This window comes from Stenella coeruleoalba, assembly GCF_951394435.1.
Source record: "Stenella coeruleoalba genome assembly, contig: scaffold_57, whole genome shotgun sequence".
NCBI classification, from domain to species: domain Eukaryota; kingdom Metazoa; phylum Chordata; class Mammalia; order Artiodactyla; family Delphinidae; genus Stenella; species Stenella coeruleoalba.
This window is the reverse complement of record NW_027646459.1, coordinates 1,696,524-1,723,406: the sequence shown is the minus strand read 5'-3', so window position 1 is coordinate 1,723,406 and position 26,883 is coordinate 1,696,524. Positions and strand designations below refer to the sequence as shown.

Genomic DNA, 26,883 nt, shown 5'->3' with positions numbered 1-26,883 from the left:
AGTTGTGGTGTTTACTTACAAAGCAATATCACTCAGCAATGAAATCTGTGTCATCAGGCCCTTAGCAGCACAATGAGTGGATTCAGGTATGATGATTCTAACTGAAGTAAGTCACACAGAAAAAGAAACATCATAAGATATCAGTAATACACGGAATGTAAACTTGGCTACACAGGAACTGCATTCCAAAACAGAACAGGGTCTCAAATTTAGAAAACCAACTTATGCTTGCTTAAGGGGAAAGGTGAGTTGGGTTGCTGCATAAAACCAGAGATTGAAATGAGCACAGATAAAGTTCCTTAAGCCAAATATGGAATAGACAAGAGCTACTCCTTGCTCAACGAAATGGACTCAACACCGCATATTAAACGCCTAAGAATGTACCTGACTTGTAAGTATCTTAAAACCTATGGATTGCTATGTCACCAAAAGAGAATCAAGCATGTGTACAGGGGCATAAACGCAGCAGTGATAGGATTGGAGAGGTTCGGTGAGCAAATGAAGACCCTTTGAAATCATATTGCATGGTACCCATTCCACGGGTTTCAACTACCCAGGTTTAAGGTATTCTTCCTTCAGCTAAAACATGCATGTGGAACCTAGAGTATGATCAACCATGTGATCGGGAGACGTGTTCAAATATGTCTCAGTTTTCGTACCCTGGTACTCGGGTGCAACATTCCAGACGCTTTACTAACACTCTCCCGACTTGGAGAGTCAGTCCCTTTAACCTCCTGTTTGGCCCAGTTTGCAATTTCTGCGGAAGATGAACAGGAATAGCGAGAACCAATGGAGACTAGCTGGAGGTGTCTGGACGGGCAAATTTAACTCTCATTTCCAAACAGGAAGAGGAATTAACCAAAGGCTCAGCGTGCCATGCCAGAATCAGATTAGGGCCTGAAGCCATCCTGTGGTGTTGCGGCCAGCTCAAAAGAAAGCGAGTTGAAGAAAGGAGCTCAGGGGCACTGTAATTCACAAACCTGCAGAGTTATAAATGACAGCTATCGTCCAAAAATAGACTGAAGTAAGGCTGCCAAGAGGACTTGAAAGCGGGGCAGAATTGCAGGAAACCGATTTCAGGAGGTAGACTGGAATTGCATTGAAAGCATAGGAAAAGAGGCAGAACGTCCACAATGATGCACTTGGCCAAAAAGGGCGTATGCGTTTTTTCCTGAATATATTCATGAAAAAACGCATACGCCCTTTTTGGCCAACCAAGCAAGCTTGCAAAGGAAATCTGCACTACAATGAAGTCTCACTTCCCCCCAGTCAAAAGGGCCATCTGAAAAAAGTGTAAAATCCAGAAAGGCAGGACAGGCCATGGAGAACTGGGAGCCTTGTTATGCTGATGGGCGGGATGTAAATTGCCAACAACCACTCGGGAGAAGTGTATGGTGTTTCCTGAAACATCTAAAAAACAAAGCAACAGAACCTAGGGCACTTCCACTTATGGTCCTATAGCTTAGGGAAATTAAAATCAAAAAGACACAGCCACCCCAAAGTTTGGAACGGCTCTGTTTACAAGAACCTCGTTTACACTACAAGTACAACATCACAGAAAGTGAAAAATGGATAAAGAAGTTGTGGTATTTACTTACAAAGCAATATCACTCAGCAATGAAATCTGTGTCATCAGGCCCTTAGCAGCACAATGAGTGGATTCAGGTATGATGATTCTAACTGAAATAAGTCACACAGAAAAAGAAACATCATAAGATATCAGTAATACACGGAATGTAAACTTGGCTACACAGGAACTGAATTACAGAACAGAACAGGGTCTCAAATTTAGAAAACCAACTTATTCTTGCTTAAGGGTAAAGGTGAGTTGGGGTGCTCCATAAAACCAGAGATTGAAATGAGCACAGATAAAGTTCCTTAAGCCAAATATGGAATAGACAAGAGCTACTCCTTGCTCAACGAAATGGACTCAACACCCCATATTAAACGCCTAAGAATGTACCTGACTAGTAAGTATCTTAAAACCTATGGATTGCTATGTCTCCGAAAGAGAATCAAGCATGTGTACAGGGGCATAAACGCAGCAGTGATAGGATTGGAGAGGTTCGGTGAGCAAATGAAGACCCTTTGAAGTCATATTGCATGGTACCCATTCCACGGGTTTCAACTACCAAGGTTTAAGGTATTCTTCCTTCAGCTAAAACATGCATGTGGAACCTAGAGTATGATCAACCATGTGATCGGGAGACGTGTTCAAATATGTCTCAGTTTTCCTCCCCTGGTACTCGGGTGCAACATTCCAGACGCTTTACTAACACTCTCCCCACTTGGAGAGTCAGTCCCTTTAACCTCCTGTTTGGCCCAGTTTGCAATTTCTGCGGAAGATGAACAGGAATAGCGAGAACCAATGAGAGGCTAGCTGGAGGTGTCTGGACGGGCAAATTTAACTCTCATTTCCCACCAGGAAGAGGAATTAACCAAAGGCTCAGCATGCCGGGCCGGAACCAGATTAGGGCCTGAAGCCATCCTGCGGTGTTGCGGCCAGGTCACAAGAAAGCGAGTTGAAGAAAGGAGCTCAGGGGCACTGTAATTCACAAACCTGCAGAGTTATAAATGACAGCTATCGTCCAAAAATAGACTGAAGTAAGGCTGCCAAGAGGACTTGAAAGCGGGGCAGAATTGCAGGAAACCGATTTCAGGAGGTAGACTGGAATTGCATTGAAAGCATAGGAAAAGAGGCAGAACGTCCACAATGATGCACTTGGCCAAAAAGGGCGTATATGGTTTTTCCTGAATATATTCAGGAAAAAACGCATACGCACTTTTTGGCCAACCAAGCAAGCTTGCAAAGGAAATCTGCACTACAATGAAGTCTCACTTCCCCCCGGTCAAAAGGGCCATCTGAAAAAAGTGTAAAATCCAGAAAGGCAGGACAGGCCATGGAGAACTGGGAACCTTGTTATGCTGATGGGCGGGATGTAAATTGCCAACAGACACTCGGGAGAAGTGTATGGTGTTTCCTGAAACATCTAAAAAACAAAGCAACAGAGCCTAGGGCACTGCCACTTATTGTCCTATAGCTTAGGGAAATTAAAATCAAAAAGACACAGCCACCCCAAAGTTTGGAACGGCTCTGTTTACAAGAACCTCGTTTACAGTACAAGTTCAACATCGCAGAAAGTGAAAAATGGATAAAGAAGTTGTGGTATTTACTTACAAAGCAATATCACTCAGCAATGAAATCTATGTCATCAGGCCCTTAGCAGCACAATGAGTGGATTCAGGTATGATGATTCTAACTGAAATAAGTCACACAGAAAATGAAACATCATAAGATATCAGTAATACACGGAATGTAAACTTGGCTACACAGGAACTGAATTACAGAACAGAACAGGGTCTCAAATTTAGAAAACCAACTTATGCTTGCTTAAGGGTAAAGGTGAGTTGGGGTGCTGCATAAAACCAGAGATTGAAATGAGCACAGATAAAGTTCCTTAAGTCAAATATGGAATAGACAAGAGCTACTCCTTGCTCAACGAAATGGACTCAACACCGCATATTAAACGCCTAAGAATGTACCTGACTAGTAAGTATCTTAAAACCTATGGATTGCTATGTCTCCGAAAGAGAATCAAGCATGTGTACAGGGGCATAAACGCAGCAGTGATAGGATTGGAGAGGTTCGTTGAGCAAATGAAGACCCTTTGAAGTCATATTGCATGGTACCCATTACACGGGTCTCAACTCTCCAGGTTTAAGGTATTCTTCCTTCAGCTAAAACATGCATGTGGAACCCAAGTATGATCAACCATGTGAACGGGAGACGTGTTCAAATATGTCTCAGTTTTCCTCCCCTGGTACTCGGGTGCAACATTCCAGATGCTTTACTAACACTCTCCCCACTTGGAGAGTCAGCGCCTTTAACCTCCTGTTTGGCCCAGTTTGCAATTTCTGCGGAAGATGAACAGGAATAGCGAGAACCAATGAGAGGCTAGCTGGAGGTGTCTGGACGGGCAAATTTAACTCTCATTTCCCAACAGGAAGAGGAAATAACCAAAGGCTCAGCGTGCCGTACCGGAACCAGATTAGGACCTGAAGCCATCCTGCGGTGTTGCAGCCAGCTCAAAAGAAAGCGAGTTGAAGAAAGGAGCTCAGGGGCACTGTAATTCACAAACCTGCAGAGTTATAAATGACAGCTATCGTCCAAAAATAGACTGAAGTAAGGCTGCCAAGAGGACTTGAAAGCGGGGCAGAATTGCAGGAAACCGATTTCAGGAGGTAGACTGGAATTGCATTGAAAGCATAGGAAAAGAGGCAGAACGTCCACAATGATGCACTTGGCCAAAAAGGGCGTATGCGTTTTTTCCTGAATATATTCAGGAAAAAACGCATACGCACTTTTTGGCCAACCAAGCAAGCTTGCAAAGGAAATCTGCACTACAATGAAGTCTCACTTCCCCCCGGTCAAAAGGGCCATCTGAAAAAAGTGTAAAATCCAGAAAGGCAGGACAGGCCATGGAGAACTGGGAGCCTTGTTATGCTGATGGGCGGGATGTAAATTGCCAACAGACACTGGGGAGAAGTGTATGGTGTTTCCTGAAACATCTAAAAAACAAAGCAACAGAGCCTAGGGCACTGCCACTTATGGTCCTATAGCTTAGGGGAATTAAAATCAAAAAGACACAGCCACCCCAAAGTTTGGGACGCCTCTGTTTACAAGAACCTCGTTTACAGTACAAGTTCAACATCGCAGAAAGTGAGAAATGGATAAAGAAGTTGTGGTATTTACTTACAAAGCAATATCACTCAGCAATGAAATCTATGTCATCAGGCCCTTAGCATCACAATGAGTGGATTCAGGTATGATGATTCTAACTGAAATAAGTCACACAGAAAAAGAAACATCATAACATATCAGTAATACACGGAATGTAAACTTGGCTACACAGGAACTGAATTACAGAACAGAACAGGGTCTCAAATTTAGAAAACCAACTTATGCTTGCTTAAGGGTAAAGGTGAGTTGGGGTGCTGCATAAAACCAGAGATTGAAATGAGCACAGATAAAGTTCCTTAAGTCAAATATGGAATAGACAAGAGCTACTCCTTGCTCAACGAAATGGACTCAACACCGCATATTAAACGCCTAAGAATGTACCTGACTAGTAAGTATCGTAAAACCTATGGATTGCTATGTCTCCGAAAGAGAATCAAGCATGTGTACAGGGGCATAAACGCAGCAGTGATAGGATTGGAGAGGTTCGGTGAGCAAATGAAGACCCTTTGAAGTCATATTGCATGGTACCCATTTCACGGGTCTCAACTCTCCAGATTTAAGGTATTCTTCCTTCAGCTAAAACATGCATGTGGAACCCAAGTATGATCAACCATGTGAACGGGAGACGTGTTCAAATATGTCTCAGTTTTCCTCCCCTGGTACTCGGGTGCAACATTCCAGACGCTTTACTAACACTCTCCCCACTTGGAGAGTCAGCGCCTTTAACCTCCTGTTTGGCCCAGTTTGCAATTTCTGCGGAAGATGAACAGGAATAGCGAGAACCAATGAGAGGCTAGCTGGAGGTGTCTGGACGGGCAAATTTAACTCTCATTTCCCACCAGGAAGAGGAAATAACCAAAGACTCAGCGTGCCGTACCGGAACCAGATTAGGGCCTGAAGCCATCCTGCGGTGTTGCGGCCAGCTCTAAAGAAACCGAGTTGAAGAAAGGAGCGCAGGGGCCCTGTAATTCACAAACCTGCAGAGTTATAAATGACAGCTATCGTCCAAAAATAGACTGAAGTAAGGCTGCCAAGAGGACTTGAAAGCGGGGCAGAATTGCAGGAAACCGATTTCAGGAGGTAGACTGGAATTGCATTGAAAGCATAGGAAAAGAGGCAGAACGTCCACAATGATGCACTTGGCCAAAAAGGGCGTATGCGTTTTTTCCTGAATATATTCAGGAAAAAACGCATACGCCCTTTTTGGCCAACCAAGCAAGCTTGCAAAGGAAATCTGCACTACAATGAAGTCTCACTTCCCCCCGGTCAAAAGGGCCATCTGAAAAAAGTGTAAAATCCAGAAAGGCAGGACAGGCCATGGAGAACTGGGAGCCTTGTTATGTTGATGGGCGGGATGTAAATTGCCAACAGACACTCGGGAGAAGTGTATGGTGTTTCCTGAAACATCTAAAAAACAAAGCAACAGAGCCTAGGGCACTGCCACTTATGGTCCTATAGCTTAGGGAAATTAAAATCAAAAAGACACAGCCACCCCAAAGTTTGGAACGGCTCTGTTTACAAGAACCTCGTTTACAGTACAAGTTCAACATCGCAGAAAGTGAAAAATGGATAAAGAACTTGTGGTACTTACGTACATTGCAGTATCACTCAGCAATGAAATCTATGTCATCAGGCCCGTAGCAGCATAATGAGTAGATTCAGGTACGATGATTCTAACTGAAATAAGTCACACAGAAAAAGAAACATCATAAGATATCACTAATACACGGAATGTAAACTTGTCTACACAGGAACTGAATTCCAAAACAGAACAGGTTCTCAAATTTAGAAAACCAACTTATGCTTGCTTAAGGGGAAAGGTGAGTTGGGTTGCTGCATAAAACCAGAGATTGAAATGAGCACAGATAAAGTTCCTTAAGCCAAATATGGAATAGACAAGAGCTACTCCTTGCTCAACGAAATGGACTCAACACCGCATATTAAAAGCCTAAGAATGTACCTGACTAGTAAGTATCTTAAAACCTATGGATTGCTATGTCTCCGAAAGAGAATCAAGCATGTGTACAGGGGCATAAACGCAGCAGTGATAGGATTGGAGAGGTTCGGTGAGCAAATGAAGACCCTTTGAAGTCATATTGCATGGTACCCATTCCACGGGTTTCAACTAACCAGGTTTTAGGTATTCTTCCTTCAGCTAAAACATGCATGTGGAACCCAAGTATGATCAACCATGTGAACGGGAGACGTGTTCAAATATGTCTCAGTTTTCCTCCCCTGGTACTCGGGTGCAACATTCCAGACGCTTTACTAACACTCTCCCCACTTGGAGAGTCAGCGCCTTTAACCTCCTGTTTGGCCCAGTTTGCAATTTCTGCGGAAGATGAACAGGAATAGCGAGAACCAATGAGAGGCTAGCTGGAGGTGTCTGGACGGGCAAATTTAACTCTCATTTCCCACCAGGAAGAGGAAATAACCAAAGGCTCAGCGTGCCGTACCGGAACCAGATTAGGGCCTGAAGCCATCCTGCGGTATTGCGGCCAGCTCAAAAGAAAGCGAGTTGAAGAAAGGAGCTCAGGGGCACTGTAATTCACAAACCTGCAGAGTAATAAATGACAGCTATCGTCCAAAAATAGACTGAAGTAAGGCTGCCAAGAGGACTTGAAAGCGGGGCAGAATTTCAGGAAACCGATTTCAGGAGGTTGACTGGAATTGCATTGAAAGCATAGGAAAAGAGGCAGAACGTCCACAATGATGCACTTGGCCAAAAAGGGCGTATGCGTTTTTTCCTGAATATATTCAGGAAAAAACGCATACGCCCTTTTTGGCCAACCAAGCAAGCTTGCAAAGGAAATCCGCACTACAATGAAGTCTCACTTCCCCCCGGTCAAAAGGGCCATCTGAAAAAAGTGTAAAATCCAGAAAGGCAGGACAGGCCATGGAGAACTGGGAGCCTTGTTATGCTGATGGGCGGAATGTAAATTGCCAACAGCCACTCGGGAGAAGTTTATGGTGTTTCCTGAAACATCTAAAAAACAAAGCAACAGAGCCTAGGGCACTGCCACTTATGGTCCTATAGCTTAGGGAAATTAAAATCAAAAAGACACAGCCACCCCAAAGTTTGGGACGCCTCTGTTTACAAGAACCTCGTTTACAGTACAAGTTCAACATCGCAGAAAGTGAAAAATGGATAAAGAAGTTGTGGTATTTACTTACAAAGCAATATCACTCAGCAATGAAATCTATGTCATCAGGCCCTTAGCATAACAATGAGTGGATTCAGGTATGATGATTCCAACTGAAATAAGTCAAACAGAAAAAGAAACATCATAAGTTATCAGTAATACACGGAATGTAAACTTGGCTACACAGGAACTGAATTACAGAACAGAACAGGGTCTCAAATTTAGAAAACCAACTTATGCTTGCTTAAGGGGAAAGGTGAGTTGGGGTGCTGCATAAAACCAGAGATTGAAATGAGCACAGATAAAGTTCCTTAAGTCAAATATGGAATAGACAAGAGCTACTCCTTGCTCAACGAAATGGACTCAACACCGCATATTAAACGCCTAAGAATGTACCTGACTAGTAAGTATCGTAAAACCTATGGATTGCTATGTCTCCAAAAGAGAATCAAGCATGTGTACAGGGGCATAAACGCAGCAGTGATAGGATTGGGGAGGTTCGGTGAGCAAATGAAGACCCTTTGAAGTCATATTGCATGGTACCCATTCCACGGGTTTCAACTACCCAGGTTTTAGGTATTCTTCCTTCAGCTAAAACATGCATGTGGAACCCAAGTATGATCAACCATGTGAACGGGAGACGTGTTCAAATATGTCTCAGTTTTCCTCCCCTGGTACTCGGGTGCAACATTCCAGACGCTTTACTAACACTCTCCCCACTTGGAGAGTCAGCGCCTTTAACCTCCTATTTGGCACAGTTTGCAATTTCTGCGGAAGATGAACAGGAATAGCGAGAGCCAATGAGAGGCTAGCTGGAGGTGTCTGGACGGGCAAATTTAACTCTCATTTCCCACCAGGAAGAGGAAATAACCAAAGGCTCAGTGTGCCGTACCGGAACCAGATTAGGGCCTGAAGCCATCCTGCGGTGTTGCGGCCAGCTCACAAGAAAGCGAGTTGAAGAAAGGAGCTCAGGGGCACTGTAATTCACAAACCTGCAGAGTTATAAATGACAGCTATCGTCCAAAAATAGACTGAAGTAAGGCTGCCAAGAGGACTTGAAAGCGGGGCAGAATTGCAGGAAACCGATTTTAGGAGGTAGACTGGAATTGCATTGAATGCATAGGAAAAGAGGCAGAACGTCCACAATGATGCACTTGGCCAAAAAGGGCGTATGCGTGTTTTCCTGAATATATTCAGGAAAAAACGCATACGCCCTTTTTGGCCAACCAAGCAAGCTTGCAAAGGAAATCTGCACTACAATGAAGTCTCACTTCCCCCCGGTCAAAAGGGCCATCTGAAAAAAGTGTAAAATCCAGAAAGGCAGGACAGGCCATGGAGAACTGGGAGCCTTGTTATGCTGATGGGCGGGATGTAAATTGCCAACAACCACTCGGGAGAAGTGTATGGTGTTTCCTGAAACATCTAAAAAACAAAGCAACAGAGCCTAGGGCACTTCCACTTATGGTCCTATAGCTTAGGGAATTTAAAATCAAAAAGACACAGCCACCCCAAAGTTTCGAACGGCTCTGTTTACAAGAACCTCGTTTACAGTACAAGTTCAACATCGCAGAAAGTGAAAAATGGATAAAGAAGTTGTGGTATTTACTTACAAAGCAATATCACTCAGCAATGAAATCTGTGTCATCAGGCCCTTAGCAGCACAATGAGTGGATTCAGGTATGATGATTCTAACTGAAATAAGTCACACAGAAAAAGAAACATCATAAGATATCAGTAATACACGGAATGTAAACTTGGCTACACAGGAACTGAATTACAGAACAGAACAGGGTCTCAAATTTCGAAAACCAACTTATGCTTGCTTAAGGGGAAAGGTGAGTTGGGGTGCTGCATAAAACCAGAGATTGAAATGAGCACAGATAAAGTTCCTTAAGCCAAATATGGAATAGACAAGAGCTACTCCTTGCTCAACGAAATGGACTCAACACCGCATATTAAACGCCTAAGAATGTACCTGACTAGTAAGTATCTTAAAACCTATGCATTGCTATGTCTCCGAAAGAGAATCAAGCATGTGTACAGGGGCATAAACGCAGCAGTGATAGGATTGGAGAGGTTCGGTGAGCAAATGAAGACCCTTTGAAGTCATATTGCATGGTACCCATTCCACGGGTTTCAACTAACCTGGTTTTAGGTATTCTTCCTTCAGCTAAAACATGCATGTGGAACCCAAGTATGATCAACCATGTGAACGGGAGACGTGTTCAAATATGTCTCAGTTTTCCTCCCCTGGTACTCGGGTGCAACATTCCAGACGCTTTACTAACACTCTCCCCACTTGGAGAGTCAGCGCCTTTAACCTCCTGTTTGGCCCAGTTTGCAATTTCTGCGGAAGATGAACAGGAATAGTGAGAACCAATGAGAGGCTAGCTGGAGGTGTCTGGACGGGCAAATTTAACTCTCATTTCCCACCAGGAAGAGGAAATAACCAAAGGCTCAGCGTGCCGTACCGGAACCAGATTAGGGCCTGAAGCCATCCTGCGGTATTGCGGCCAGCTCAAAAGAAAGCGAGTTGAAGAAAGGAGCTCAGGGGCACTGTAATTCACAAACCTGCAGAGTAATAAATGACAGCTATCGTCCAAAAATAGACTGAAGTAAGGCTGCCAAGGGGAGTTGAAAGTGGGGCAGAATTGCAGGAAACCGATTTCAGGAGGTAGACTGGAATTGCATTGAAAGCATAGGAAAAGAGGCAGAACGTCCACAATGATGCACTTGGCCAAAAAGGGCGTATGCGTTTTTTCCTGAATATATTCAGGAAAAAACGCATACGCCCTTTTTGGCCAACCAAGCAAGCTTGCAAAGGAAATCTGCACTACAATGAAGTCTCACTTCCCCCCGGTCAAAAGGGCCATCTGAAAAAAGTGTAAAATCCAGAAAGGCAGGACAGGCCATGGAGAACTGGGAGCCTTGTTATTCTGATGGGCGGGATGTAAATTGCCAACAACCACTTGGGAGAAGTGTATGGTGTTTCCTGAAACATCTAAAAAACAAAGCAACAGAGCCTAGGGCACTGCCACTTATGGTCCTAAGGCTTAGGGAATTTAAAATCAAAAAGACACAGCCACCCCAAAGTTTGGAACGGCTCTGTTTACAAGAACCTCGTTTACAGTACAAGTTCAACATCGCAGAAAGTGAAAAATGGATAAAGAAGTTGTGGTATTTACTTACAAAGCAATATCACTCAGCAATGAAATCTGTGTCATCAGGCCCTTAGCAGCACATTGAGTGGATTCAGGTATGATGATTCTAACTGAAATAAGTCACACAGAAAAAGAAACATCATAAGATATCAGTAATACACGGAATGTAAACTTGGCTACACAGGAACTGAATTACAGAACAGAACAGGGTCTCAAATTTAGAAAACCAACTTATGCTTGCTTAAGGGGAAAGGTGAGTTGGGGTGCTGCATAAAACCAGAGATTGAAATGAGCACAGATAAAGTTCCTTAAGCCAAATATGGAATAGACAAGAGCTACTCCTTGCTCAACGAAATGGACTCAACACCGCATATTAAATGCCAAAGAATGTACCTGACTAGTAAGTATCTTAAAACCTATGGATGGCTATGTCTCCAAAAGAGAATCAAGCATGTGTACAGGGGCATAAACGCAGCAGTGATAGGATTGGAGAGGTTCGGTGAGCAAATGAAGACCCTTTGAAGTCATATTGCATGGTACCCATTCCACGGGTTTCAACTACCCAGGTTTAAGGTATTCTTCCTTCAGCTAAAACATGCATGTGGAACCTAGAGTATGATCAACCATGTGATCGGGAGACGTGTTCAAATATGTCTCAGTTTTCCTCCCCTGGTACTCGGGTGCAACATTCCAGACGCTTTACTAACACTCTCCCCACTTGGAGAGTCAGTCCCTTTAACCTCCTGTTTGGCCCAGTTTGCAATTTCTGCGGAAGATGAACAGGAATAGCGAGAACCAATGAGAGGCTAGCTGGAGGTGTCTGGACGGGCAAATTTAACTCTCATTTCCCACCAGGAAGAGGAATTAACCAAAGGCTCACCATGCCGGGCCGGAACCAGATTAGGGCCTGAAGCCATCCTGCGGTGTTGCGGCCAGGGCACAAGAAAGCGAGTTGAAGAAAGGAGCTCAGGGGCACTGTAATTCACAAACCTGCAGAGTTATAAATGACAGCTATCGTCCAAAAATAGACTGAAGTAAGGCTGCCAAGAGGACTTGAAAGCGGGGCAGAATTTCAGGAAACCGATTTCAGGAGGTTGACTGGAATTGCATTGAAAGCATAGGAAAAGAGGCAGAACGTCCACAATGATGCACTTGGCCAAAAAGGGCGTATGCGTTTTTTCCTGAATATATTCAGGAAAAAACGCATACGCCCTTTTTGGCCAACCAAGCAAGCTTGCAAAGGAAATCTGCACTACAATGAAGTCTCACTTCCCCCCGGTCAAAAGGGCCATCTGAAAAAAGTGTAAAATCCAGAAAGGCAGGACAGGCCATGGAGAACTGGGAGCCTTGTTATGCTGATGGGCGGAATGTAAATTGCCAACAGACACTCGGGAGAAGTTTATGGTGTTTCCTGAAACATCTAAAAAACAAAGCAACAGAGCCTAGGGCACTGCCACATATGGTCCTATAGCTTAGGGAAATTAAAATCAAAAAGACACAGCCACCCCAAAGTTTGGGACGCCTCTGTTTACAAGAACCTCGTTTACAGTACAAGTTCAACATCGCAGAAAGTGAAAAATGGATAAAGAAGTTGTGGTATTTACTTACAAAGCAATATCACTCAGCAATGAAATCTATGTCATCAGGCCCTTAGCATAACAATGAGTGGATTCAGGTATGATGATTCTAACTGAAATAAGTCACACAGAAAAAGAAACATCATAAGTTATCAGTAATACACGGAATGTAAACTTGGCTACACAGGAACTGAATTACAGAACAGAACAGGGTCTCAAATTTAGAAAACCAACTTATGCTTGCTTAAGGGGAAAGGTGAGTTGGGGTGCTGCATAAAACCAGAGATTGAAATGAGCACAGATAAAGTTCCTTAAGCCAAATATGGAATAGACAAGATCTACTCCTTGATCAACGAAATGGACTCAACACCGCATATTAAACGCCTAAGAATGTACCTGACTAGTAAGTATCTTAAAACCTATAGATTGCTATGTCTCCGAAAGAGAATCAAGCATGTGTACAGGGGCATAAACGCAGCAGTGATAGGATTGGAGAGGTTCAGTGAGCAAATGAAGACCCTTTGAAGTCATATTGCATGGTACCCATTCCACGGGTTTCAACTACCCAGGTTTAAGGTATTCTTCCTTCAGCTAAAACATGCATGTGGAACCCAGAGTATGATCAACCATGTGATCGGGAGACGTGTTCAAATATGTTTCAGTTTTCGTACCCTGGTACTCGGGTGCAACATTCCAGACGCTTTACTAACACTCTCCCGACTTGGAGAGTCAGTGTCTTTAACCTCCTGTTTGGCCCAGTTTGCAATTTCTGCGGAAGATGAACAGGAATAGCGAGAACCAATGAGAGACTAGCTGGAGGTGTGTGGACGGGCAAATTTAACTCTCATTTCCCACCAGGAAGAGGAATTAACCAAAGGCTCAGCGTGCCGTGCCGGAACCAGATTAGGGCCTGAAGCCATCCTGCGGTGTTGCGGCCAGCTCACAAGAAAGCGAGTTGAAGAAAGGAGCTCAGGGGCACTGTAATTCACAAACCTGCAGAGTTATAAATGACAGCTATCGTCCAAAAATAGACTGAAGTAAGGCTGCCAAGAGGACTTGATAGCAGGGCAGAATTGCAGGAAACCGATTTCAGGAGGTAGACTGGAATTGCATTGAAAGCATAGGAAAAGAGGCAGAACGTCCACAATGATGCACTTGGCCAAAAAGGGCGTATGCGTTTTTTCCTGAATATATTCAGGAAAAAACGCATACGCCCTTTTTGGCCAACCAAGCAAGCTTGCAAAGGAAATCTGCACTACAATGAAGTCTCACTTCCCCCCCGGTCAAAAGGGCCATCTGAAAAAAGTGTAAAATCCAGAAAGGCAGGACAGGCCATGGAGAACTGGGAGCCTTGTTATGGTGATGGGTGGGATGTAAATTGCCAACAGACACTGGGGAGAAGTGTATGGTGTTTCCTGAAACATCTAAAAAACAAAGCAACAGAGCCTAGGGCACTTCCACTTATGGTCCTATAGCTTAGGTAAATTAAAATCAAAAAGACACAGCCACCCCAAATTTTGGGACGCCTCTGTTTACAGGAACCTCGTTTACAGTACAAGTTCAACATCGCAGAAGGTGAAAAATGGATAAAGAAGTTCTGGTATTTACTTACAAAGCAATATCACTCAGCAATGAAATCTGTGTCATCAGGCCCTTAGCAGCACAATGAGTGGATTCAGGTATGATGAATCTAACTGAAATAAGTCACACAGAAATAGAAATATCATAAGATATCAGTAATACACGGAATGTAAACTTGGCTACACAGGAACTGAATTACAGAACAGAACAGGGTCTCAAATTTAGAAAACCAACTTATGCTTGCTTAAGGGGAAAGGTGAGTTGGGGTGCTGCATAACACCAGAGATTGAAATGAGCACAGATAAAGTTCCTTAAGCCAAATATGGAATAGACAAGAGCTACTCCTTGCTCAACGAAATGGACTCAACACCGCATATTAAACGCCTAAGAATGTACCTGACTAGTAAGTATCTTAAAACCTATGGATTGCTATGTCTCCGAAAGAGAATCAATCATGTGTACAGGGGCATAAACGCAGCAGTGATAGGATTGGAGAGGTTCGGTGAGCAAATGAAGACCCTTTGAAGTCATATTGCATGGTACCCATTCCACGGGTTTCAACTACCTAGGTTTTAGGTATTCTTCCTTCAGCTAAAACATGCATGTGGAACCCAGAGTATGATCAACCATGTGAACGGGAGACATGCTCAAATATGTCTCAGTTATCCTCCCCTGGTACTCGGGTGCAACATTCCAGACGCTTTACTAACACTCTCCCCACTTGGAGAGTCAGTCCCTTTAACCTCCTGTTTGGCCCAGTTTGCAATTTCTGCGGAAGATGAACAGGAATAGCGAGAACCAATGAGAGACTAGCTGGAGGTGTCTGGACGGGCAAATTTAACTCTCATTTCCCACCAGGAAGAGGAAATAACCAAAGGCTCAGCGTGCCGTGCCGGAACCAGATTAGGGCCTGAAGCCATCCTGCGGTGTTGCGGCCAGCTCACAAGAAAGCGAGTTGAAGAAAGGAGCTCAGGGGCACTGTAATTCACAAACCTGCAGAGTTATAAATGACAGCTATCGTCCAAAAATAGACTGAAGTAAGGCTGCCAAGAGGACTTGAAAGCGGGGCAGAATTGCAGGAAACCGATTTCAGGAGGTAGACTGGAATTGCATTGCAAGCATAGGAAAAGAGGCAGAACGTCCACAATGATGCACTTGGCCAAAAAGGGCGTATGCGTTTTTTCCTGAATATATTCAGGAAAAAACGCATACGCCCTTTTTGGCCAACCAAGCAAGCTTGCAAAGGAAATCTGCACTACAATGAAGTCTCACTTCCCCCCGGTCAAAAGGGCCATCTGAAAAAAGTGTAAAATCCAGAAAGGCAGGACAGGCCATGGAGAACTGGGAGCCTTGTTATGCTGATGGGCGGGATGTCAATTGCCAACAACCACTCGGGAGAAGTGTATGGTGTTTCCTGAAACATCTAAAAAACAAAGCAACAGAGCCTAGGGCACTTCCACTTATGGTCCTATAGCTTAGGGAATTCAAAATCAAAAAGACACAGCCACCCCAAAGTTTGGAACGGCTCTGTTTACAAGAACCTCGTTTACAGTACAAGTTCAACATCGCAGAAAGTGAAAAATGGATAAAGAAGTTGTGGTATTTACTTACAAAGCAATATCACTCAGCAATGAAATCTGTGTCATCAGGCCCTTAGCAGCACAATGAATGGATTCAGGTATGATGATTCTAACTGAAATAAGTCACACAGAAAAGAAACATCATAAGATATCAGTAATACACGGAATGTAAACTTGGCTACACAGGAACTGAATTACAGAACAGAACAGGGTCTCAAATTTAGAAAACCAACTTATGCTTGCTTAAGGGGAAAGGTGAGTTGGGGTGCTGCATAAAACCAGAGATTGAAATGAGCACAGATAAAGTTCCTTAAGCCAAATATGAAATAGACAAGAGCTACTCCTTGCTCAACGAAATGGACTCAACACCGCATATTAAACGCCTAAGAATGTACCTGACTAGTAAGTATCTTAAAACCTATGGATTGCTATGTCTCCGAAAGAGAATCAAGCATGTGTACAGGGGCATAAACGCAGCAGTGATAGGATTGGAGAGGTTCGGTGAGCAAATGAAGACCCTTTGAAGTCATATTGCATGGTACCCATTCCACGGGTTTCAACTACCCAGGTTTTAGGTATTCTTCCTTCAGCTAAAACATGCATGTGGAACCCAGAGTATGATCAACCATGTGATCGGGAGACGTGTTCAAATATGTTTCAGTTTTCGTACCCTGGTACTCGGGTGCAACATTCCAGACGCTTTACTAACACTCTCCCGACTTGGAGAGTCAGTGTCTTTAACCTCCTGTTTGGCCCAGTTTGCAATTTCTGCGGAAGATGAACAGGAATAGCGAGAACCAATGAGAGACTAGCTGGAGGTGTCTGGACGGGCAAATTTAACTCTCATTTCCCACCAGGAAGAGGAATTAACCAAAGGCTCAGCGTGCCGTGCCGGAACCAGATTAGGGCCTGAAGCCATCCTGCGGTGTTGCGGCCAGGTCACAAGAAAGCGAGTTGAAGAAAGGAGCTCAGGGGCACTGTAATTCACAAACCTGCAGAGTTATAAATGACAGCTATCGTCCAAAAATAGACTGAAGTAAGGCTGCCAAGAGGACTTGAAAGCGGGGCAGAATTGCAGGAAACCGATTTCAGGAGGTAGACTGGAATTGCATTGAAAGCATAGGAAAAGAGGCAGAACGTCCACAATGATGCACTTGGCCAAAAAGGGCGTATGCGTTTTTTCCTGAATATATTCAGGAAAAAACGCATACGCCCTTTTTGGCCAACCAAGCAAGCTTGCAAAGGAAATCTGCACTACAATGAAGTCTCACTTCCCCCCGGTCAAAAGGGCCATCTGAAAAAAGTGTAAAATCCAGAAAGGCAGGACAGGCCATGGAGAACTGGGAGCCTTGTTATGCTGATGGGCGGGATGTAAATTGCCAACAACCACTCGGGAGAAGTGTATGGTGTTTCCTGAAACATCTAAAAAACAAAGCAACAGAGCCTAGGGCACTTCCACTTATGGTCCTATAGCTTAGGGAAATTAAAATCAAAAAGACACAGCCACCCCAAAGTTTGGAACGGCTCTGTTTACAAGAACCTCGTTTACAGTACAAGTTCAACATCGCAGAAAGTGAAAAATGGATAAAGAAGTTGTGGTATTTACTTACAAAGCAATATCACTCAGCAATGAAATCTGTGTCATCAGGCCCTTAGCAGCACAATGAGTGGATTCAGGTATGATGATTCTAACTGAAATAAGTCACACAGAAAAGAAACATCATAAGATATCAGTAATACACGGAATGTAAACTTGGCTACACAGGAACTGAATTACAGAACAGAACAGGGTCTCAAATTTAGAAAACCAACTTATGCTTGCTTAAGAGGAAAGGTGAGTTGGGGTGCTGCATAAAACCAGAGATTGAAATGAGCACAGATAAAGTTCCTTAAGTCAAATATGGAATAGACAAGAGCTACTCCTTGCTCAACGAAATGGACTCAACACCGCATATTAAACGCCTAAGAATGTACCTGACTAGTAAGTATCTTAAAAACCTATGGATTGCTATGTCTCTAAAAGAGAATCAAGCATGTGTACAGGGGCATAAACGCAGCAGTGATAGGACTGGAGAGGTTCGTGAGCAAATGAAGACCCTTTGAAGTCATATTGCATGGTACCCATTCCACGGGTTTCAACTACCCAGGTTTTAGGTATTCTTCCTTCAGCTAAAACATGCATATGGAACCCAAGTATGATCAACCACGTGAACGGGAGACGTGTTCAAATATGTCTCAGTTTTCCTCCCCTGGTACTCGGGTGCAACATTCCAGACGCTTTACTAACACTCTCCCCACTTGGAGAGTCAGTCCCTTTAACCTCCTGTTTGGCCCAGTTTGCAATTTCTGCGGAAGATGAACAGGAATAGCGAGAACCAATGAGAGGCTAGCTGGAGGTGTCTGGACGGGCAAATTTTACTCTCATTTCCCACCAGGAAGAGGAAATAACCAAAGGCTCAGCGTGCCGTGCCGGAACCAGATTAGGGCCTGAAGCCATCCTGCGGTGTTGCGGCCAGGGCACAAGAAAGCGAGTTGAAGAAAGGAGCTCAGGGGCACTGTAATTCACAAACCTGCAGAGTTATAAATGACAGCTATCGTCCAAAAATAGACTGAAGTAAGGCTGCCAAGAGGACTTGAAAGCGGGGCAGAATTGCAGGAAACCGATTTCAGGAGGTAGACTGGAATTGCATTGAAAGCATAGGAAAAGAGGCAGAACGTACACAATGATGCACTTGGCCAAAAAGGGCGTATGCGTTTTTTCCTGAATATATTCAGGAAAAATCGCATACGCCCTTTTTGGCCAACCAAGCAAGCTTGCAAAGGAAATCTGCACTACAATGAAGTCTCACTTCCCCCTGGTCAAAAGGGCCATCTGAAAAAAGTGTAAAATCCAGAAAGGCAGGACAGGCCCTGGAGAACTGGGAGCCTTGTTATGCTGATGGGCGGGATGTAAATTGCCAACAACCACTCGGGAGAAGTGTATGGTGTTTCCTGAAACATCTAAAAAACAAAGCAACAGAACCTAGGGCACTTCCACTTATGGTCCTATAGCTTAGGGAAATTAAAATCAAAAAGACACAGCCACCCCAAAGTTTGGAACGGCTCTGTTTACAAGAACCTCGTTTACAGTACAAGTTCAACATCGCAGAAAGTGAAAAATGGATAAAGAAGTTGTGGTATTTACTTACAAAGCAATATCACTCAGCAATGAAATCTGTGTCATCAGGCCCTTAGCAGCACAATGAGTGGATTCAGGTATGATGATTCTAACTGAAATAAGTCACACAGAAAAAGAAACATCATAAGATATCAGTAATACACGGAATGTAAACTTGGCTACACAGGAACTGAATTACAGAACAGAACAGGGTCTCAAATTTAGAAAACCAACTTATGCTTGCTTAAGGGGAAAGGTGAGTTGGGGTGCTGCATAAAACCAGAGATTGAAATGAGCACAGATAAAGCTCCTTAAGCCAAATATGGAATAGACAAGAGCTACTCCTTGCTCAACGAAATGGACTCAACACCGCATATTAAACGCCTAAGAATGTACCTGACTAGTAAGTATCTTAAAACCTATGGATTGCTATGTCTCCGAAAGAGAATCAAGCATGTGTACAGGGGCATAAACGCAGCAGTGATAGGACTGGGGAGGTTCGGTGAGCAAATGAAGACCCTTTGAAGTCATATTGCATGGTACCCATTCCACGGGTTTCAACTACCCAGGTTTTAGGTATTCTTCCTTCAGCTAAAACATGCATGTGGAACCCAAGTATGATCAACCATGTGAACGGGAGACGTGTTCAAATATGTCTCAGTTTTCCTCCCCTGGTACTCGGGTGCAACATTCCAGACGCTTAACTAACACTCTCCCCACTTGGAGAGTCAGTCCCTTTAACCTCCTGTTTGGCCCAGTTTGCAATTTCTGCGGAAGATGAACAGGAATAGCGAGAACCAATGAGAGGCTAGCTGGAGGTGTCTGGACGGGCAAATTTAACTCTCATTTCCCACCAGGAAGAGGAAATAACCAAAGGCTCAGTGTGCCGTGCCGGAACCAGATTAGGGCCTGAAGCCATCCTGCGGTGTTGCGGCCAGGTCACAAGAAAGCGAGTTGAAGAAAGGAGCTCAGGGGCACTGTAATTCACAAACCTGCAGAGTTATAAATGACAGCTATCGTCCAAAAATAGACTGAAGTAAGGCTGCCAAGAGGACTTGAAAGCGGGGCAGAATTGCAGGAAACCGATTTCAGGAGGTAGACTGGAGTTGCATTGAAAGCATAGGAAAAGAGGCAGAACGTCCACAATGATGCACTTGGCCAAAAAGGGCGTATGCGTTTTTTCCTGAATATATTCAGGAAAAAACGCATACGCCCTTTTTGGCCAACCAAGCAAGCTTGCAAAGGAAATCTGCACTACAATGAAGTCTCACTTCCCCCCGGTCAAAAGGGCCATCTGAAAAAAGTGTAAAATCCAGAAAGGCAGGACAGGCCATGGAGAACTGGGAGCCTTGTTATGCTGATGGGTGGGATGTAAATTGCCAACAACCACTCGGGAGAAGTGTATGGTGTTTCCTGAAACATCTAAAAAACAAAGCAACAGAACCTAGGGCACTTCCACTTATGGTCCTATAGCTTAGGGAAATTAAAATCAAAAAGACACAGCCACCCCAAAGTTTGGGACGCCTCTGTTTACAAGAACCTCGTTTACAGTACAAGTTCAACATCGCAGAAAGTGAAAAATGGATAAAGAAGTTGTGGTATTTACTTACAAAGCAATATCACACAGCAATGAAATCCGTGTCATCAGGCCCTTAGCAGCACAATGAGTGGATTCAGGTATGATGATTCTAACTGAAATAAGTCACACAGAAAAAGAAACAACATAAGATATCAGTAATACACGGAATGTAAACTTGGCTACACAGGAACAGAATTACAGAACAGAACAGGGTCTCAAATTTAGAAAACCAACTTATGCTTGCTTAAGGGTAAAGGTGAGTTGGGGTGCTGCATAAAACCAGAGATTGAAATGAGCACAGATAAAGTTCCTTAAGCCAAATATGGAATAGACAAGAGCTACTCCTTGCTCAACGAAATGGACTCAACACCCCATATTAAACGCCTAAGAATGTACCTGGCTAGTAATTATCTTAAAACCTATGGATTGCTATGTCTCCGAAAGAGAATCAAGCATGTGTACAGGGGCATAAACGCAGCAGTGATAGGATTGGAGAGGTTCGGTGAGCAAATGAAGACCCTTTGAAGTCATATTGCATGGTACCCATTCCACGGGTTTCAACTACCCAGGTTTAAGGTATTCTTCCTTCAGCTAAAACATGCATGTGGAACCTAGAGTATGATCAACCATGTGATCGGGAGACGTGTTCAAATATGTCTCAGTTTTCCTACCCTGGTACTCGGGTGCAACATTCCAGACGCTTTACTAACACTCTCCCCACTTGGAGAGTCAGTCCCTTTAACCTCCTGTTTGGCCCAGTTTGCAATTTCTGCGGAAGATGAACAGGAATAGCGAGAACCAATGAGAGGCTAGCTGGAGGTGTCTGGACGGGCAAATTTAACTCTCATTTCCCACCAGGAAGAGGAAATAACCAAAGGCTCAGCGTGCCGGGCCGGAACCAGATTAGGGCCTGAAGCCATCCTGCGGTGTTGCGGCCAGGTCACAAGAAAGCGAGTTGAAGAAAGGAGCTCAGGGGCACTGTAATTCACAAACCTGCAGAGTTATAAATGACAGCTATCGTCCAAAAATAGACTGAAGTAAGGCTGCCAAGAGGACTTGAAAGCGGGGCAGAATTGCAGGAAACCGATTTCAGGAGGTAGACTGGAATTGCATTGAAAGCATAGGAAAAGAGGCAGAACGTCCACAATGATGCACTTGGCCAAAAAGGGCGTATGCGTTTTTTCCTGAATATATTCAGGAAAAAACGCATACGCCCTTTTTGGCCAACCAAGCAAGCTTGCAAAGGAAATCTGCACTACAATGAAGTCTCACTTCCCCCCGGTCAAAAGGGCCATCTGAAAAAAGTGTAAAATCCAGAAAGGCAGGACAGGCCATGGAGAACTGGGAGCCTTGTTATGCTAATGGGCGGGATGTAAATTGCCAACAGACACTCGGGAGAAGTGTATGGTGTTTCCTGAAACATCTAAAAAACAAAGCAACAGAGCCTAGGGCACTTCCACTTATGGTCCTATAGCTTAGGGAAATTAAAATCAAAAAGACACAGCCACCCCAAAGTTTGGGACGCCTCTGTTTACAAGAACCTCGTTTACAGTACAAGTTCAACATCGCAGAAAGTGAAAAATGGATAAAGAAGTTGTGGTATTTACTTACAAAGCAATATCACTCAGCAATGAAATCTATGTCATCAGGCCCTTAGCAGCACAATGAGTGGATTCAGGTATGACGATTCTAACTGAAATAAATCACACAGAAAAAGAAACATCATAAGATATCAGTAATACACGGAGTGGAACCTTGGCTACACAGGAACTGAATTACAGAACAGAACAGGGTCTCAAATTTAGAAAACCAACTTATTCTTGCTTAAGGGGAAAGGTGAGTTGGGGTGCTGCATAAAACCAGAGATTGAAATGAGCACAGATAAAGTTCCTTAAGCCAAATATGGAATAGACAAGAGCTACTCCTTGCTCAACGAAATGGACTCAACACCGCATATTAAACGCCTAAGAATGTACCTGACTAGTAAGTATCGTAAAACCTATGGATTGCTATGTCTCCAAAAGAGAATCAAGCATGTGTACAGGGGCATAAACGCAGCAGTGATAGGATTGGAGAGGTTCGGTGAGCAAATGAAGACCCTTTGAAGTCATATTGCATCGTACCCATTCCACGGGTCTCAACTCTCCAGGTTTAAGGTATTCTTCCTTCAGCTAAAACATGCATGTGGAACCCAAGTATGATCAACCATGTGAACGGGAGACGTGTTCAAATATGTCTCAGTTTTCCTCCCCTCGTACTCGGGTGCAACATTCCAGACGCTTTACTAACACTCTCCCCACTTGGAGAGTCAGTCCCTTTAACCTCCTGTTTGGCCCAGTTTGCAATTTCTGCGGAAGATGAACAGGAATAGCGAGAACCAATGAGAGGCTAGCTGGAGGTGTCTGGACGGGCCAATTGAACTCTCATTTCCCACCAGGAAGAGGAATTAACCAAAGGCTCAGTGTGCCGTGCCGAAACCAGATTAGGGCCTGAAGCCATCCTGCGGTGTTGCGGCCATGTCACAAGAAAGCGAGTTGAAGAAAGGAGCTCAGGGGCACTGCAATTCACAAAGCTGCAGAGTTATAAATGACAGCAATCGTCCAAAAATAGACTGAAGTAAGGCTGCCAAGAGGACTTGAAAGCGGGGCAGAATTGCAGGAAACCGATTTCAGGAGGTAGACTGGAATTGCATTGAAAGCATAGGAAAAGAGGCAGAACGTCCACAATGATGCACTTGGCCAAAAAGGGCGTATGCGTTTTTTCCTGAATATATTCAGGAAAAAACGCATACGCCCTTTTTGGCCAACCAAGCAAGCTTGCAAAAGAAATCTGCACTACAATGAAGTCTCACTTCCCCCCGGTCAAAAGGGCCATCTGAAAAAAGTGTAAAATCCAGAAAGGCAGGACAGGCCATGGAGAACTGGGAGCCTTGTTATGCTGAAGGGCGGGATGTAAATTGCCAACAACCACTCGGGAGAAGTGTATGGTGTTTCCTGAAACATCTAAAAAACAAAGCAACAGAGCCTAGGGCACTTCCACTTATGGTCTTATAGCTTAGGGAATTTAAAATCAAAAAGACACAGCCACCCCAAAGTTTGGAACGGCTCTGTTTACAAGAACCTCGTTTACAGTACAAGTTCAACATCGCAGAAAGTGAAAAATGGATAAAGAAGTTGTGGTATTTACTTACAAAGCAATATCACTCAGCAATGAAATCTGTGTCATCAGGCCCTTAGCAGCACAATGAGTGGATTCAGGTATGATGATTCTAACTGAAATAAGTCACACAGAAAAAGAAACATCATAAGATATCAGTAGGGCGGAGGTCGGGGCTGCGTAGTGGGAGGCGGACTGGCGAGGGGTGCCGGAAGAGCTGCAGGTGCGGCCCAGCGGCCGATTCCGCGGGCCCGCCGAGCCAGGAGGTACTGAGCCGCCGCCGCCGCCGCCGCCGCCCTCGGCCCGGCCTGCAGCGGGTTATGGGGGCGGTGCGGCCCCTCGGCCCCCTCCCCCTCTCTCCCTCCTCTCCACCCCTCCCCTTCCCGTGGTCCCGGGCTCCCGGACCCTCCCCCAGGGCCGCATTCTCCTCTCCCCGTCTTCCTGTCCTCTTCCGCTGTCCTCTCGTTCCCCACCCCCAAGCATAAACACCCCTCCGCGTCCCAGGCGTCTCCCGTCGCCCCTCCCCCCTCCCCGGGGGTCCACCCTCCAGCGTTCCGGGGGTTCCCAAGGTCTCTCCAGCGGCAGCTTTCTGTAAGCGCGGTCCCGAAGATGGGAGGCGCGGTGAGTGCTGGTGAAGACAACGACGAGCTGATAGACCATCTGAAGGCGGCGCAGTACATCCGCTCCGAGCTGGTGGAGCAGGCCTTCCGAGCTGTTGACCGCGCCGACTATTACCTCGAGGAGTTTAAGGAGAACGCGTACAAGGACCTGGCGTGGAAGCACGGGAACATCCACCTCTCTGCTCCGTGCATCTATTCGGAGGTGATGGAGGCCCTGGACCTGCAGCCTGGCCTTTCCTTCCTGAACCTGGGCAGCGGCACCGGCTACCTCAGCTCCATGGTGGGGCTCATCCTCGGTCCTTTTGGTGTGAACCACGGGGTGGAACTCCATTCAGATGTGACAGAGTATGCGAAGCAGAAGCTGGACTTTTTCATCAGGACGAGTGACAGCTTCGACAAGTTTGACTTCTGCGAGCCCTCCTTCGTCACCGGCAATTGCCTGGAGATCTCTCCAGGCTGCTCTCAGTATGACCGGGTGTACTGCGGGGCAGGCGTGCAGAAGCAGCACGAGGGGTACATGAAGAGCCTCCTCAAAGTCGGGGGCGTCCTGGTCATGCCGCTGGAAGAGAAGTTGACTAAGATAACTCGGACGGGTCCTTCCGCCTGGGAAACCAAAAAGATTCTGGCTGTGTCTTTTGCTCCACTCGTCCAGCCCTGCCAGTCGGAGTCAGGAGAATCACGACTTGTCCACACCCCTGGCGGTTCGCAGCCTCCAGGACCTGGCGCGCATTGCCATCCGGGGCACCATTAAGAAGGTCATCCACCAGGAAGCTGTGAACAAAAACGGGAACGGACTGAAGAACACTCCCAGGTTTAAACGGAGGAGAGTTCGCCGCCACCGAATGGAAACGATTGTCTTTTTGGACAAAGAGGTGTTTGCCAGTCGGCTCTCCAACCCCTCTGATGACACCAGCTGCGGAGACCTGGAAGACGAGCGGCAAGAAGAAGAGGTGACAACCCCGCCGGACACCAAGCCCGAGCCCCCGGTGAACTTCCTGCGTGAGAAGGTCCTGAGCCTCCCTCTGCCAGATCCCCTGAAGTACTACCTGCTTTATTACAGAGAAAAGTAAGTCTATGGTCCAGGGGAGGAGGCCAAGCCTTCCTGGAGGGCTGCCCGCAGCAGGTGCACTGGAGGAGGAAGGGGCTCCCGCTCTGCATCTCGTCTTCTCGTCTGTCCTTGACTGTCCTGTAGAGTTTTCATCCAGTCATCTGATTTCTGTAAACATAGTCTGACAAACATAAGGTGCAAGGGGGAATGTCTCAAAAGGGCGAGAGTCTCCTGGAGGAGGGGTTGACTTCACACTCTCAGGAAATGCTGAGGTCTACACGTGGAGGTGGCCTGGAGACCGTTTCTTACACAAGGTACACGTGTCTGCATCAGAAAGGAAAACTGAAGTTGAAATTAATCTGTGTTTCTTATAAAAGGTGAGACAAAAAGCACAAGTTGCTAAGTGTATGAAATCTTTTCTGAGTGGGACACGCCTATGTGCAAGTTTGAATTTTACGGAATCAACCTCTTAATTACTGGCACCGAGTAATTAAAGATTTATTAAAAGATTAATTTAAAAGATTTAACTAAATGTTTTAGTTATTTGGAACGTGGATACTTGATTGAAAAGCCCTCTCTTATTTTAAGTAAATTAATTACATCTTACATGAGTTGTCAATTGTAATTTTAAAAAACAAAAATTGTGATGGGGAGAGGAATGAACGTATCAGATTGCCAGGTGTCTTTGTGGAATTGCAAAAGAATTCCAAGGCATTTTTTTCTGACACCTTTTGTTACCTTTAAAGTAACCAACATTGAGTAATCCCGTCAAAGAAAGTCCTGAAGAATGAAACAAGTGTTGTGTGTAAGTAATGAGCTGCATTACTTTTGCCCCAGAGACAGAGAGTACTGTTGACTCAACTTTAAATACAGTCAACGGTGTCTAAGGCTCAGTCCTCAGAGCAGGTGGGAAGTACTGGCTGCAGGAAATGGATTGGGGACGGTGTAGACGGCCTGTGGGTTGGTGTTTTGTTTTTTTTTTCAGTTGGCTATTGTTCTGTAATCACATAACAGTACTGATTCATAGATTTTATCTTTTATAATTCTGGAGAAAAATATTTGTTAGTTTTGTAATTTTTCCTAAGAACAAACGCGTGTTTGGTACATTGCATTAGAACAGTTTCACTCAAGTTTGACTTGTGGAATCCATCTTCTCCAGCGCTGTGTGTTGAGAGCTTCCTGTCTTATTAAGTCGTGGGTCTAGAAGAAGAGGCCGTCCTTTTAGTTAGGTGGCAGGATGTTTACAAGTGACACTGCTTCTTCCAAAACATTGGTTCTTTTCAGACTTTTCAGTTTTAACCAAAGTTAAACCCCAAATCAGAGTCATCCAGATTTTATGATTCATTTGATCTCTCAGCCTCTCAGGAGTTGCTGGATTTCAGTGTCTTTGTGGTTTTACCAGCTTCACGGAGTTCTGGTTATTTTGTTTTGCCATTTATGCTTTTTTAAAGTAACTGAGTCATTTTATCACAGAAAACTGCGTGCACACATAGCTGGGAAAGCGGGTGTATTGCCCTAAATGGGTACCGTTAAGCTGTTG

The 26,883-nt window shown here is 44.8% G+C and overlaps 1 long non-coding RNA gene and 1 pseudogene across 2 annotated transcripts in view; one reads left to right on the top strand and one right to left on the bottom strand.

Moving 5' to 3' along the window:
• Positions 1 to 26,883, bottom strand: part of LOC307181097 — a 183,421-nt gene that overhangs the window by 41,048 nt on the left and 115,490 nt on the right. The gene's annotated exons all lie outside the window — the stretch shown is intronic.
• On the top strand, positions 24,232 to 25,365 carry LOC307181092 (protein-L-isoaspartate O-methyltransferase domain-containing protein 2-like; annotated as a pseudogene). Its single transcript has one exon. The product of its transcript is annotated as a protein-L-isoaspartate O-methyltransferase domain-containing protein 2-like (transcript).